Genomic DNA, 15,360 nt, shown 5'->3' with positions numbered 1-15,360 from the left:
CAGTCGAGCAGGGGTTCACATTCTGCCCGCCCCTGTGAGACTTGTGGTAAGATTCATGGGGGGGAATGCTATTGGGCCACTGGAGCCTATTTTAATTGTGGAAGCAAGGGCCATATAGCTAAAGACTGTACTAGTGCTTCGAGATATGGTCCAGCTCCTACTACTGCCGAGGGATCTATTCAGAGTCCTGCTCCCAGAGGTTCACAGTCATTTGGCAGAGGAAGAGGCAGAGGTAGAGGCACTGCTTCAGGCAGTCAGGGCACAGTTGGTCAATCAGCACAAGGAAGTGCTTCAGCCAGAGTCTACACAATGAGACAGTGAGAAGAGGCTGAGACTTCTGATGTGGTAGCTGGTACATTCTCTATCTCTGATCAAGAAGTATTTGTATTGTTTAATCTGGGTTCAACCCATCATATGTTAGTGCTAGCATAGTCAGTTCACTTGCTGTTCCATGTGTGCAAATGGGTTTTGAAGTGCTAGTAACTAATCCGTTAGGACAAGAGGTCCGGGTCAACAGAATTTATAGAGACTGTCCTTTGGTGATCCAAGGACATGTTTTCCTATCCGACTTGATTGAAATGCCCTTCAAAGAGTATGATATCATCTTGGGCATGGATTGGTTAGCCAAGCATCACGCCATGATTGACTGTAGACTGAAGACAGTCACTTTTGGTCTCCCTTTGTACGGTGATGTGGTAATACATGGGGAGAGGCATTTACTGCCATCAAACATCATTTCGGTTGCACTAGCCGGAAGGATGATCAGAAAGGGGTGTGAAGCATACTTGGCACATGTGATAGACACCCAAGTGGGGAGTCCAGCACTAAGAGACATCCCTATTGTATGTGATTTTCTGGATGTGTTTCCTGATGAATTGCCAGGATTACCTCCAGAAAGAGAGGTGCAGTTTGAAATTGATGTTATGCTTGGTGTGGACCCAATCTCCATAACACCATATAGAATGGCACCAGCAGAATTGAAAGAGTTGAAAGTGCAGTTGCAAGAATTGCTTGACAAGGGCTTTATCCGCCCTAGTGTGTCACCTTGGGGAGCGCCCGTATTGTTTGTAAAGAAGAAAGATGGCACTCTCCGCTTGTGTATTGATTATCGACAGTTGAATAAGGTGACAATAAAGAATAGATATCCATTGCCCCGCATTGATGATTTGTTTGATCAGTTGAGGGGTGCAGCTGTGTTCTCCAAAATTGACCTGAGATCAGGTTATTATCAGCTGAAAGTACAAGAGCAGAGTATTGCTAAAACTGCCTTCAGAACCCGTTATGGCCATTATGAGTTCTTGGTCATGCCATTCGGGTTAACTAATGCTCCGGCTGCTTTTATGGATCTGATGAACACTATTTTCATACCATACCTCGACCAGTTTGTTGTGGTATTCATTGATGATATATTGGTCTATTCGAGGAATGCAGAAGAGCATGATAGACATCTGCGGATTGTACTGCAGACTTTGAGGGAGAAACAGCTATATGCCAAATTGTCGAAGTGTGAATTTTGGCTGAAGGAAATATCTTTCTTGGGGCATGTAGTATCAAAAGAGAGCATTAAAGTAGATCCAAGTAAGATTGAAGCTGTCCTTAATTGGAGGCCACCCAGAAATGTCACAGAAATTTGTAGTTTTCTGGGTTTAGCTGGATACTACCGTAGATTTGTGAAGGGATTCTCCATGTTGGCATCTCCATTGACCAAGTTGCTTAGAAAAGATGTAAAATTTCAGTGGACGGATAAATGCCAACAGAGTTTTGATGAATTGAAGAGATGTTTGACTGAAGCTCCAGTCCTGACTTTACCTACTCCGGGTAAAGAATATACAGTATATAGTGATGCTTCTCATAATGGGTTAGGCTGTGTGTTGATGCAAGATCGAAATGTCATTGCCTATGCATCACGCCAGCTAAAACCGCATGAGAGGAATTATCCGACACATGATTTGGAGCTTGCAGCTATTGTGTTTGCTCTTAAGATCTGGAGACATTATTTGTATGGAGAGAAGTGTAATATTTACACAGATCATAAGAGTTTGAAGTATTTGGGCACCCAGAAAGAGCTGAATTTGAGATAGAGGAGATGGTTAGAGTTGATAAAAGACTACGATTGTCTGATAGACTATCAGCCAGGGAAAGCTAATGTTGTGGCTGATGCCTTAAGTCGCAAGACTATGGCAAGTCTACGAGTTACTCCTTTGTCTTTGGTACATGAGTTAAGATCATTGCATGCCAGCTTAGAGATTAATGATGATGGGCAGACAGTAGTTGCATGGCATGTACAGCCAGTGTTGATTGATCAGATTAGAATGGCTGCTCAGAATGATCAGAAGTATCAGAAGTTGATGGAAGAAGTCCGACAGGGCAAGAAACCAGAATTCTCAATCAGAGATGATGGTCTATTGGTACACCAAGGCAGAATGTGTGTTCCTAATGATGTTGAATTGAGGAAGATCATTTTGAAGGAAGCACATGAGTCTCCTTTTGCCATGCACCCTGGTGGCACAAAAATATATAGGGGGCTAAAGGAGCATTACTGGTGGATGGGTATGAAAAGAGATGTGGTAGAGTTTATATCCAAATGCCTAACTTGTCAGCAAGTAAAGGCAGAGCATCAAGTACCCACTGGGTTGTTACATCCACTACCAGTACCAGAATGGAAATGGGAAAGAATAACAATGGATTTTGTGATGGGACTTCCAAGGACACAGAAGAGTCATGATGCAGTATGGGTCATTGTCGACAGACTAACTAAGTCTGCTCATTTTCTCACACCGATGGACTACGCTTAGAAAGATTGGCCAAGTTATACATCGATGAGATTGTGAGATCGCATGGAGTGCCAAGATTCCATCGTGTCGACAGATCCTAGGTTCACTTCTAGATTCAGGGTAGTCTTGAGAGAGCCCTAGGAACTAGATTGAACTTCGATGCAGATTCCACCCACGCATGCATGGCCACCCGAGAGGGTAATTCAGATCTTGGAGGACATGTTACGGGCTTGTGTGATTGAGTTTGAGGGCAATTGGGATACACACTTGCCTTTGATTGAGTTTGCTTACAACAACAACTACCAATCAAGCATTGGGATGCCTCCATAAGAAGCTTTGTATGGCAGCAAATGTAGAACCCCGTTGTGTTGGGATGACGTGGGTGAAAGAAAGATGATTGGACCCGAAATTGTTCAGCAAACTGAGGAGAAGATCAGGGTGATCAGAGATCGACTTAAGACTGCATCGGACCGTCAGAAGTCCTACATTGATTTGAAAAGAAGGGATATTGAGTATGCAGTGGGTGAGAAAGTATTCCTCAAAGTTTCTCCTTGGAAGAGAATTATGAGATTCGGCAGAAAGGGGAAACTGAGTCCTCATTTTATTGGGCCATATGAGGTTCTGGAAAGAGTGGGTCCTTTGGCATATCGGTTGGCATTACCTCCAGAGTTAGAAAAGATACATAATGTTTTCCATGTATCGATGTTGAGGGGGTATCGATCAGACCCATCTCATATACTACCAGTAGAGGAAATTGAAGTAAATCCAGACCTCACATATGAAGAAGAACCCATAGAGATTCTGGCTTATGAGGTGAAGCAGCTACGGAACAAGCAGATACCGTTGGTGAAAGTGTTGTGGAACCATCATTCGGGCCAGGAGGCTACTTGGGAACGAGAAGAGGACATGAGGAGACAGCACCCACAGTTGTTCAGAGATTGATACCAGGTAAAATTTCGAGACGAAATTTATTTAAGGGGGGGAGAATTGTAACACCCCGCTTGTATAGCTCGGTAGATTTCATCGCTCGGTGACCGGTGTCGGTCCGGACAATTAAGGAGATTAGAACCACACTTAAGACAACTAGAGAAGCCAAAAAAACAAATAATTAGTAATGTTCAATTAGTTAAGTATAAACAAGAAAAACAGAACAGAAGAAGTTAAACTAGCTGAGAGTCACAGCGATGGGTGACCTTCTCAGGAATGACTGCGAAGTCATTTTAAACTCAAATTTCGAACCGTAAAATGTGACTCTGCGGTCCTTAGGACCCTTATGAACACAGTGAAAAAGAGAAAATCATGAAAAAGAACTGTTAAGCCAGTCAAATAATTAGGTCAGGGAGCCGAAAGAAATATGGAATTATTTGCAAACCGGGATGAACCCGCGAGGGGCAATTTGGTCAATTGACCCCGAGAGCTGACTCCTGAACTAACTGTCAAATAAAATCGAAGAAAAGAAAATTTCGGAATCAAGAATTAAATTAAAGAACTACTAGAAAAATAAATAAATAAAAAAAAAAGAGAAGAAGAAGATGGAAAAGTCAAAGGTGATGACATCATGCATGACCTCATGCATGATGTCATAAAGAAATTAATTATTAGAGGATTAAAGCAAAATTCATCCAGCTAGGGTTTTGATGTGTGTGCATGAATTTGATGGACTTAAAGGTGTGTATGAGCTTGATAGAGTTAAAGAAGCATGTATATAGGCATTGAATTGGTTAAATGAAACAACTTAGTGAGTTAGGGTTTTGAATATTAGGGTTTGTGAACCAAAAATGTGGGAAGTAAGTAAATGGCATGTTTGACCTATTGTGAAGTGAAAATGGTCAATAATGACCAAAAGAGATGTGTGGGAATTGTTAGAATAGAAGTCAAATTCGTAGGGTAAATGGTCATGCTGCTGGCAGCATGACCAAGCCAACTTTGATGGACCAAAACAGAAATTTTACAAGTCCAATTGATATGCCACCAATTGGGGATGAAAATAGACATAAAATGACACAATTTTCATTAAGGAACCATGCTCAAAAACTGACCAAAACCTAGTGAACAAATTGACCAAAGTTGAGTAAGAGCAGTCTGCCACTGCACAAATTGACCAAATGAATAGTAACTGTTCATTTGTTCATAATTAGAGCTAGGTAGGTCAACATGACCTGAAATTTTACCAGTAATTAGATAAGATATAGATCTAAAACTTTCATGAAGAATACCAACCCAAATTATGCCATTAACCCAATCAAAATATTGAGCAAAGTTGGTGACCTGAATCTGCAGAACTACAGATTGCCATTTGAACAGTAAAGTTTCAATGGCTATAACTCTCTCTAGAAAACTCTGATTTAGGTGATTCTTGAACCGATGGAAACCTAAGGCATAGTATAACATTTCATATGAAGAAAGTTAGACCAAATTATGGACTTAACTTGATCAAATTACTGAATGAAGTTGGAGCAACAAATCTGCAGAACCAAATTCTGTAGCATAAACAGTAAACGTTATTTGCTTATAACTTGAGTTACAAAACTCCAATTAGGGTGATTCAAAAAGGAGAATAAACTTAAGACAATAAGGAACATTTTCTATGAAGAAAGTTTTGCCAAATTCCAACAGTAAACTGACCAATGAAACAGTACAATTAGGGACACCAAAATTGAAAATTTGACAATTTTGCCTAAAGGACTTAAGCTTTGAGAAAATGACCAAAACCAACAAGTTTAGTGACCAAAATGTGGTATGTAGGTGAAGTTGGAATTCCCATACCTATTAAGCCTTAGAAAGTCAATAATTTGACTTGAATAGTGTAGTGAATAGTAACCCGAAACACAAAATTTCAAGAATGTCGAATTTAGCACGTTAGAGCTAGGTAAAAGTGAAGTTAAATTTATTTTCGAATTATGCTAAGTTATGGTAGTGAAACACTGTGAAATTGTGTGTTTCAGTGGAAAAGAATACCGGGATAGAACCCGAGGAGTCGAGTCAAGGCCAACAGGCGACTCGTTTGAGGTTTGTGCACAACGTATACTTTTTATAATCATCTTTTGCATACTGTTTTGAATAATGTGAAATATTGAATTATGGCATTCTTATGATGTTTTGATTTAAATTGTTAAAAGTTATTATGTATATTGAAATGACAATATTTAGCAAATTGTTAAGATAAGTTTTGAAACCACAGTGTCATGACCATATATTTGAACACCTGACTAGCACGACTAGTGAGGGTAATTAGTTTCGAATTTTGATTCCTTCTCTGGAGAAGTGTTGAGGTGTGCCAATAGAAGAGGATGTGAATGGATATCCATATATTTGAGCTAGCTAGCCTTGTGATGTGATTTCTCTTTAGCCTCTGGCTATTGAGATTCTATTTGTTTCGAATGGCATGATCTAACTGTGGGTTTTATGAAATGTGATTTGATACTTCAAAATGAAATTGTTTGGGATTAAAACCTCATAATTTATGTTTTGTGTTTAACTCGCATGCTCAGTTCAAATTTTGAATAAATGTGATTTAATTTTTGCATAAAGATTATTTTAGTATGTTGTGCACCACTGAGTCCTAGTACTCAGCGATAGTTTCTATTGCTGTCGCAGATACAGAGACTAGAGGAGCAGCAGACTAAGCTGCTGAGGTGTGAGGACCGATCAGCTTAAAGCCTTCGGGTATAATTTATACCCTAATTGTAAATATTTCTTTTGATGTATATATTGCACATAAATGAATGGACATGTAAAAATGGGTCTTGAGCAGTTTGTATAAAATTTGTTTAAAGTTGTAATATATATTGTAGTTTGAAATTCTCTTAATGTAAATGTTGTAATGATGTATCTAAATTGTTTTGTTTCTAATAAAATATGAATGAAATGGATTGCTAGTATTTTGATAATCATTGGATAGTAGATTTGAAATTTGAAAGTTGATAAATGTGTTGAGAAATTGATTGAGATTGAGTACGAAATTGTAGCAGTTGTTGAGAAAAATTTTTAGAAGTGCCTTTTTACAAGTATTTGAAGAATTGGTTTCTCAAAATACAGAGGGAACTCTGTCAAAATTTTTATAAAATTTGCGTAAAAATAGAATGGGCCAAAAATATTAACTAGTTTTAATTTAACTAAATATTTTAGGTACTTATTAGAAAATGCTCACCACTTGTCAAAAATAAGAAAATTGTTTTAAAATCTCTTGTAGGGTACTTAATGAGTTATCGGTAGGTGAAGTTCGGTAATTCATTAGGTATTCTACGGGATCATGTTATACCTTACAGAGGGGTAAGGTATGACAAAACACGTGTAGCTGGAGCAAGAATGTGTGAATGCACATGCCACTTACATGGGGAAAAGCCATTTGATGTGTTCTCCATATCATCTCATCATAAAATGGCCAAAAGCATATCCCACCCCTTGAATTTTTCACGAAAAGTCAATTTATCCATCAAGCTTGAGTTTAAACCAATTTGCCCATTTAATTTAAAAAATTGCATCAATTTAACATAAATTTGCTTAGTCAATTTCTATTCAAATGATTTTTATTATTAGATTAATTACTATCAAATAGCTCATGAAACCCTTAGCACAATAATAGTGGATAATTAAGCTATTTGATAGCAATTAATCTAATAACAAAAGTCATTTTGATAGCAATTGATTGGACAAATTTAAATTGGTGCAATTTTTTAAATTAAAGGGGCAAAATTGATTTAATCTTAAGTTTAGAGGACAAATTGACTTTTTGTGAAAAGTTCAGGGGGATAAGCTTTTAGACTTTTTTTTTTTCAAATCCACGTCTATAATCTTTTGTTCAATAATGCGTGATTTACACATCATGCAAACTGGCGTGCTGAATGGACAAAATTGTATTAAATTGGTGTAATTATTTAAACTAAAGGGGCAAATTGGTTCAAACTCAAGTTCAGGGGGCAAATTGACTTTTCATGAAAAGTTTAGGAGATGAGGTACGTTTTTAGCCATTGTTTCTCTTACCAGATAGTTGAAGGTATCTAATTATATTATGTATTTGGTAAAAAATAATATAATTATTGTTATTAATATGTAAAATGACTAATAAGGGAGCATCATATAATTCATATTACTATTAAAAAATATATAATTATTAATTTATTATATTATATTATTTATTTTATTATTGAAATAAATATAGAGTTATTAATTTGTTATTTTATTAATTTTATTAATTTTATTATTGAAATAGATAAATCAATGTAAATAATCGAAAAATTAATTCAAAAACCTATGAAGAAAAAAAGAAAAAATAAAATGAAGCAGCAAATGGCTTCTCATTCTTGATTATACAAGTTAAGATGCATATGTGTTCTTTACGGGCACCATGTATGAAATTAGGCTATTCTCTGATTTCTTTTGGATGTTATTTTCAGATATGTTGCTTATAAAAAAAAATAAAAAATAAAAAATAAAAAAAAAGAAGAAATAAAAAAAAATTACACAAGATTGTGGATACAATGAGCCACACGCTATAACAAAGTATGATCATTAAAATAATGTGAATATTTTTTTCAAACAATAAACCAATTTCATTGCAGTTCATAAATAACTCTAATTATATAGCTAATGTAAGTAATAGGTATTCTATCAGTTGTTTATACTAGACACCTTGGCTCAACTATTTAGAATCCTATCAGCTATCAATTGCATTTAACAGTTGAATCAAACATCTCTTAAAATGAGATGACCATAAGAAATATGAAATTGATTTTTTTTAAACCAATAAAACTTAATGGTTATGATGCAAAAAGAATATTGGTAGTAAAATATTTTGGGCAATGATTGAACTAATTTTGATTTTTCTGTTTGAGCGACTTTGATTTGTTATTAAAAGATTAAGTGAAAGAGGTTAAAAAATGAATAAAAAGAGATTTATGATAAAAGGAAATGGTAATAAAAAAAAATAAAAAACTGAAAATAAGAAATAGTTTCTTATTTTTGGTAAACTAGAAACAAGAAAATTTTATGACATTTTTTATACTGAGTTTTGAGATATTCTTTAAAGTTAGCTTGAAAACTGAATTATCATTTGTTTTTATTGAAGTGGATAATTTAACAGTTTATCATTCGTTTCTTTGGAAGAAGGTTGATTTCAACTACAATGAATATTTATTATTGCATATTAAGTTGTTTCTAAAGAAAGAATGGTAGGTCTAAATTTGTTATGCTTATCAAAAAGTTAATGGCTGCAAATTGCTTAGCTCATCTGACTCATGATATTCCCTTAGGACTGACTCGGTTGCAAGCTCCACTAATTAAAATTTATTGATCAATACGATAGTATATAATGGGGGTCATTTTTCTAAGATTTGTGGCAGTTTAATTCTATGATTTAATTTGTCCCTTTTTTTTCAAAATATTTTTATTGTTTTTTATTTAATTTATTTTAAGAAGTAGGAAAAATTTTGTTTTTAGATTAAGATTTAAAGTCTAAAATAAGGGAAATATTTAGTTTATTGGTTTTGTCATTAATAACACTTAGGTCTCTGTATTTTAGAAATTAAACTATTTATTCTCTTAATTTTACTTAGTCAAAATTAAAGGTCCCTCTGTCCAATTAAAAACAATTTACTGTTAACTCTTATTAAATTAGGATTAGTTTCTTTATTTCTCTATCAAATTTACGCTTATTAAATTAGGATTAGTTTCTTTATCTCTCTTGCCCCCTCCCCCGTGTCACGGGTCCAGGTTTTAGCCCTCACTTGGAATAGTGCGGCACTTGGCTTGAACTCTTTCAAGACAAGTCAGCCAAGAGAATCTGTTCAATATGATCAATATATTAGCATGGCTTGGCAAGCCAATCAGGCAAAATATCACAAGCATTACATTTGAACAAGCATCTCATGCTTAATAAAGAACAAGGCACCAGTATATCAAGAACAGACTACTTCTTTCATTCATTAGTCACAATCAATACAATTAAGTTGGTTGTCCATACATCACTTGTAGGCAGGGGGGAACCTACAAGGAGTAGCGGGACAAGTACTCACCATGCCAGTGACTAGCTATACCAGTTGCTTCATGGTAGTCAACTAGTCACTCCCCGCTAAAGAGCATTAGGAACACAATGAGGTGTGACAGGAGGAGACATCAATATGCTTGAGCCATCACACCCCAAAATTACATAAATAGGAAATAATTACAAAATATCCCCTTTAGTCCCTGAAATTTACATATTACTACTTAAACTTTCTAACCCCCTGACATTCTCCCCCACTTGAACGGTCGACGTCCTCGTCGACTAAGCTTATGGCAACTCTTCAATCTTCTGTGCATGTGGTTGTAAGATATGCGATGGGATGCTGCCTCATTAAAAAACCTTGACCAAGTAAAACCCAGTGGGAAAAAACCTTGGTGAAGGAAAAAGAGTGCAGTGCGTATTTACAACCAGGATTGCACTTGCAAGAACTCTCCACTGTATTGCCTTTGTGGTTGGATGTCTGTTTCTAATTTGATGATGTACTCCTTGTATGCCTAACGCTGGGTGGCTTTGACAACTTGCTCTGGTAGGATTTCTTCTACAGCTTGGTTGACTAGTGCTGTGTAAATGAAAGCTAATCTGGCAGGTTTATCACGGCTAGGATCCATCTCTTTTGCATGGTGTTATTTTGTACTAGTAGCATGGCAAAGTGAATGAATCTTCATCCATTTTGATAACTCTGCTATGTAAGTTAGCTGGTCGACCCCGATAATCAGTGACATTGGCTTCTTATCCCTGTGAATTAGTCTCTTGTACGTGTTGGTTCCGTATTTTTGGCACTCCTTGTGAGCTGCTTATGGTCCTTGGCTTTCATATGTCCACTTCTTCATAAGTCTGTATGCTTGAGGAATCTTGCCTTTGTTAAACATATCCCTAAAGAATTTGACTTTGGGTTGCTTTGACATGCCTTTCTCTCTCTTGTAAAAGAGTTTATTCTCTTACACCTTCTCAAAGCTAAGTAGAGATATTCCTCTAAAGTGTACGTATATGCCATGGTATCATCAAGGTGGACCACCACAACTTGTAGGGATAATCGCAAAATACCTGATTCATTGAAGTACAAAGATATCCAAAACATTTGTTAGTTAAAAAAGTACAGTAAGAAGTGTTAAAAATACTTATACTGTGTTACACATGTGGTTTTGGGTTCAATCTTCCTGCACACATTCGTTTCTTTAAGCTTGCTTAACACCTTCCTCGAATTGGAGAGAATCAATATCACTTTCCTTTCGTAGATGGTAGTATAACTTGTAAGCATTGCACAAGGTCGGTCTCCTTTGTTAGGTAGTTAGTTTCAGCTTTTGCTTCTCCAAGGCTCTACAAAGCATATGGTATCTACCATTAATGGAGCACTATCTTCTTCCTTTGTTCTCTCTTTTGGGACCCTTCTCCTCTTTTTGGATGGCCTTTTAAGGCATTTAAACACCTTTGTAGGAACATTATAAGATGCAATGTACTCCCCACAAAGAGAAACACTTTTGATATTCTAAGCTAAGCTACTGTTAAGTTGTTTGATCTCTAGTATTGATTACTCTACAATCTTGCACAATAGTGTTCTCTTCCCCGTTTGGTTAGCTTGTCTCCCTTTATTTCTCTAAGAATGGAGTTGTTTTTGGATTACTCCCCCACTTAAAGCCTTGCCCCATTTTCTAGGGTAGTTGTCTCGACTTTTTTTTTTTTTTATCATGATCGAGCTCTTATTTAGCTCCTTCACTTACATCTCATTAACACATTCTTTGCCAAAGTTTCACGTCCACTTTACCATACCCTTGCTATCTTAGCATGAGAGTAACAAAGGTCCTCACATATTCCTGGATTGGATTTATCTATTGTATCTCATTAACCCGCATTGTGTGTTATGTGCTACCTGCATAAGGTAAGGATGGTGCATCCAGTTCTACTATTATTCCTTCCACTTTACCATGCCACCACAGTTTGCCCTCCTTTAGCTAAATACATTGGTACTATCTGTTTAACCTGTCTTCATGAAAATCATTTTGAGTAGCATTGGAATATAATTTCATATCATATAAAAGGTTATTTTACCTCTCTCGCATTGCGAGTACCACTAAAGTCTTTAGTTTCAAAATTTTCTCACATTAGGATTACTGATAGTGCTTACTAGCAGTTCACCTCAAAATTGTGTTCTTGGTCTCCTCGACCTCGTTGCTATTCTCAACCATAGTCCCTACAAGAGAATTATGAGGAGTGGTAATAGATTTTAAATTTCTCACAGTACCTTTTTACATGATAGGCCACTGCTTTAAGCTCTCGCATATGTTCTCCAAGTTGCTCAATTAATCCTTTCCTACAAAAGAAATGGGATTTTGGATGGCCTCAAGCTCTATTGGCTCACCCTCACCCTTGGAAAACATGGCTAACATAGCCAGAAGATATCTCCTGTAAGCATGGGATTTTGGGAGGCCTTAAGCTCTATTGGCTCACCCTCACCCTTAGAAAGCTTAGCCATCATAGCTAAAAGATATTTCCTGCAAGTATGGGATTTTGGGTGGCCTCAAGCTCTATTGGCTCACCCTCACCCGATATAGCTAGGCTACAATAGCCAATGATATTCAATTTTTCTCATTGCATATTCAATTTTTCTCATTGCTCAAAGAGCGAGGCGGACTGACTCAAGCTCTATTGCCAGCCCCCTCAAAATTATCATAGGGTCATTACCCTCTCTCCAAAAGATGCAGCTGATGGAGTGTGCAGCATCCCATTTGGGATCATTACCCTCTCTCCAAAAGATGCAACTAAAGGAGCGTGCAATACCCTGCATTCTCAACCAATGTGTAACTCAGTCACCCTGCCTACTCATTTTTAGAGCGCTTGGCGTGACAATCAACAAAACATCCATTGCCTTTAGTGAAATCACTTCGATCCCTTTTCTCTAGGGTGGTAATACTTGCACAGTAGATTCCTTCATGCTCTCCACCATTCATGGATCGGTGGTTGCTCTGATACCAACTGTCACGGGTCCAAGTTTTAGCCCTCACTTGAAACCATGTGGCACTTGGCTTGAACTCTTTCAAGACAAGTCAGCCAAGAGAATCTGTTCAATACGATCAATATATTAGCATGGCTTGGTAAGCCAATCGGGCAAAATATCACAAGCATTACATTTGAACAAGCATCTCAAGCTTAATAAAGAATAAGGCACCAGTATATCAAGAACAGGCTACTTCTTTCATCCATTAGTCACAATCGATACAATCAAGTTGGTTGTCCATACATCACTTGTAGGCAGGGGGGAACCTACAAGGAGTAGCGGGACAAGTACTCACCATGCCAGTGGCTAGCTATACCAGTTGCTTCATGGTAGTCAACTAGTCACTCCCCCCTAAAGAGCATTAGGAACACAATGAGGTGTGACAGGAGGAGACATCAATATGCTTGAGCCATCATACCCCAAAATTACATAAATAGGAAATAATTACAAAATATCCCCTTTAGTCCCTGAAATTTACATATTACTACTTAAACTTTCTAACCCCCTGACACCCCGCACCCCCCCCCCCCTCTCTCTCTCTCTCTTTTCCTTTTCCATTCGCCTTGCCCTCTTTAATCCCTTCCTTGACAACTCCTAGTTATTATTATTTTCTTCCATTTTCATGGAGGCCAACTGAGTGCAAAGCTTTGAATTGAGAGTTCTCTTTGCTTGCTTTAGTCACCATGGTGTTATGGGGTGGAGAAGAAGGATCTGGTGATAGATGTAACATCCCAAAATACTGACTATAATCAATGTTGTTCACGTGATGCTATGAATATGTAATTTTTTAAATTTTATTTTATTAATAATAAGTATGATAATTAATAGAAATTATTAGTAAATATTTATTAAATTTTGTCTTACTGTTACTTTTTTTTAATATGGTGAAATTAGTTTTATAATTATTGTGTCATTGTATGGATTGCGTCATTAAATTTAAAACAATATTGTTGATTTGTTCTTATTTTTATTTGAATTAAGATATGTATTGTAATTTTTAAATTTTTATTACTTGATTGTTAATTATTTCTAAAATAAATTAATAAAGTGTGTTTTATTTAAAAAATTGATAATCTCTTTATATATCATTAAAACTATTTTATTAAAATGTCTAAATGATAATTCTATGTAAATATTTTAAAAATACAATAATGAAAGTTCAATCACTAAAATTAAAACAAAATTAAAAACAATAAATAAAAACACATAATAATATGATAATTTCACATATTAAAAAATGCTCTTATAATTTTACAAAATTTGAGGTGGGGCTGTTTAATGGGAAAAATAATTTTAGTTTGTGGTAAAGCACCATGAAGGATGTCTTTGTAAAACAAGTATTAATTAAAGCATTGAACGAGAAGCAATTAGCGACCATGAAAAATGATAATTGGGGGAAACTTTAATAACGGGTGGCGAGTACGATTAGATTAACATTAGCCCCTGATGTAAAGTATATTTTGGAGAAGACTTTGCTAGTTGTTTTGTGGAAGAAATTGGAGAGCTTGTACATGTTAAAGTCACTCACAAATTGCTTGTACTTGAAGGAGTTATACCAACTCAGAATGGATGAAAGTACTGATGTGATGGATCACCTTAATGTTTTCAATAAATTAATTATCTAATTATCTAGCGTTGGTGTGAAGGTAGATGATGAAGATAAAACCCTCTTGCTTTTAGCCTCTCTCCCACAATCTTATAAAAGCTTAGTGACAGCCTAACAGTTGAGAAGGAGACTTTGAAGGTGGAGGAGGTTACTGTAATTATATTGGATGATGAAAAGTTCAAGAAGACATGTAATAGCAATGAAGGTGGAGCTTTTGTTACTGGTTCTAGTGGTGGTAAAAGCAATAGATTGAGCTCAAGACCATGAGTAAACCTCGAAGATAGATAATGCTACTACTGTCATGAGAAGGGTCACATTCAATACCATTGTATAAAGATGAAGGAAGATCTTACAAAGTTTAAACAATTTAAGAAGAGTCGCAATAAAGAAAAAGAAGAAATTGTTGCAATTGTAATTGACGATGGTGTTGATGGTAAATGTTTAAATGTGGATGATGATAAGGAAAAGGCAAAATATCCATTATAAGATGAATGGTTAATGGATTTTGATTGCTTATTCCATATTTACTCAAAGAAAGAATGGTTCAATGTAATTAAAGAAAAGAAAGGAGAGAAAGTAAAGCTAGCTAATGAAAATAAAATGGAAGTCAAAGGTATTGGTAGAGTGAAGATCAAGCTGCATGGTGATGATGTTTACGATGAATGTTTGAGTGTGGATGATGATAAGAAAAAGGCAAAAAATCCATTGCAAGATGAGTGGTTAATGGATTTTGTTTGCCCATTCCATATTTGCTCAAAGCAAGAGTAGTTCGATGTAATTGAAGAAAAGAAAGGAGAGAAAGTAAAGCTAGCTAATGGAAACAAAATGGAAGTCAAAGGTGTTAGTAGAGTAAAGATCAAGTTTTATGGTGATCGCGTGAAATTATTTTATGAAGTGAGTTATGTTCCTAAATTTGAAAGAAACTTAATTTCCTTGGGTAAGTTGGATTCTTTAGGTTTTGGATATTCAATTCATGGTGGAGTCA

This window comes from Hevea brasiliensis, chromosome 3 (assembly GCF_030052815.1).
Source record: "Hevea brasiliensis isolate MT/VB/25A 57/8 chromosome 3, ASM3005281v1, whole genome shotgun sequence".
In the NCBI taxonomy this organism is placed as follows: Eukaryota; Viridiplantae; Streptophyta; class Magnoliopsida; order Malpighiales; family Euphorbiaceae; genus Hevea; species Hevea brasiliensis.
This window is presented reverse-complemented; position numbering follows the sequence as displayed.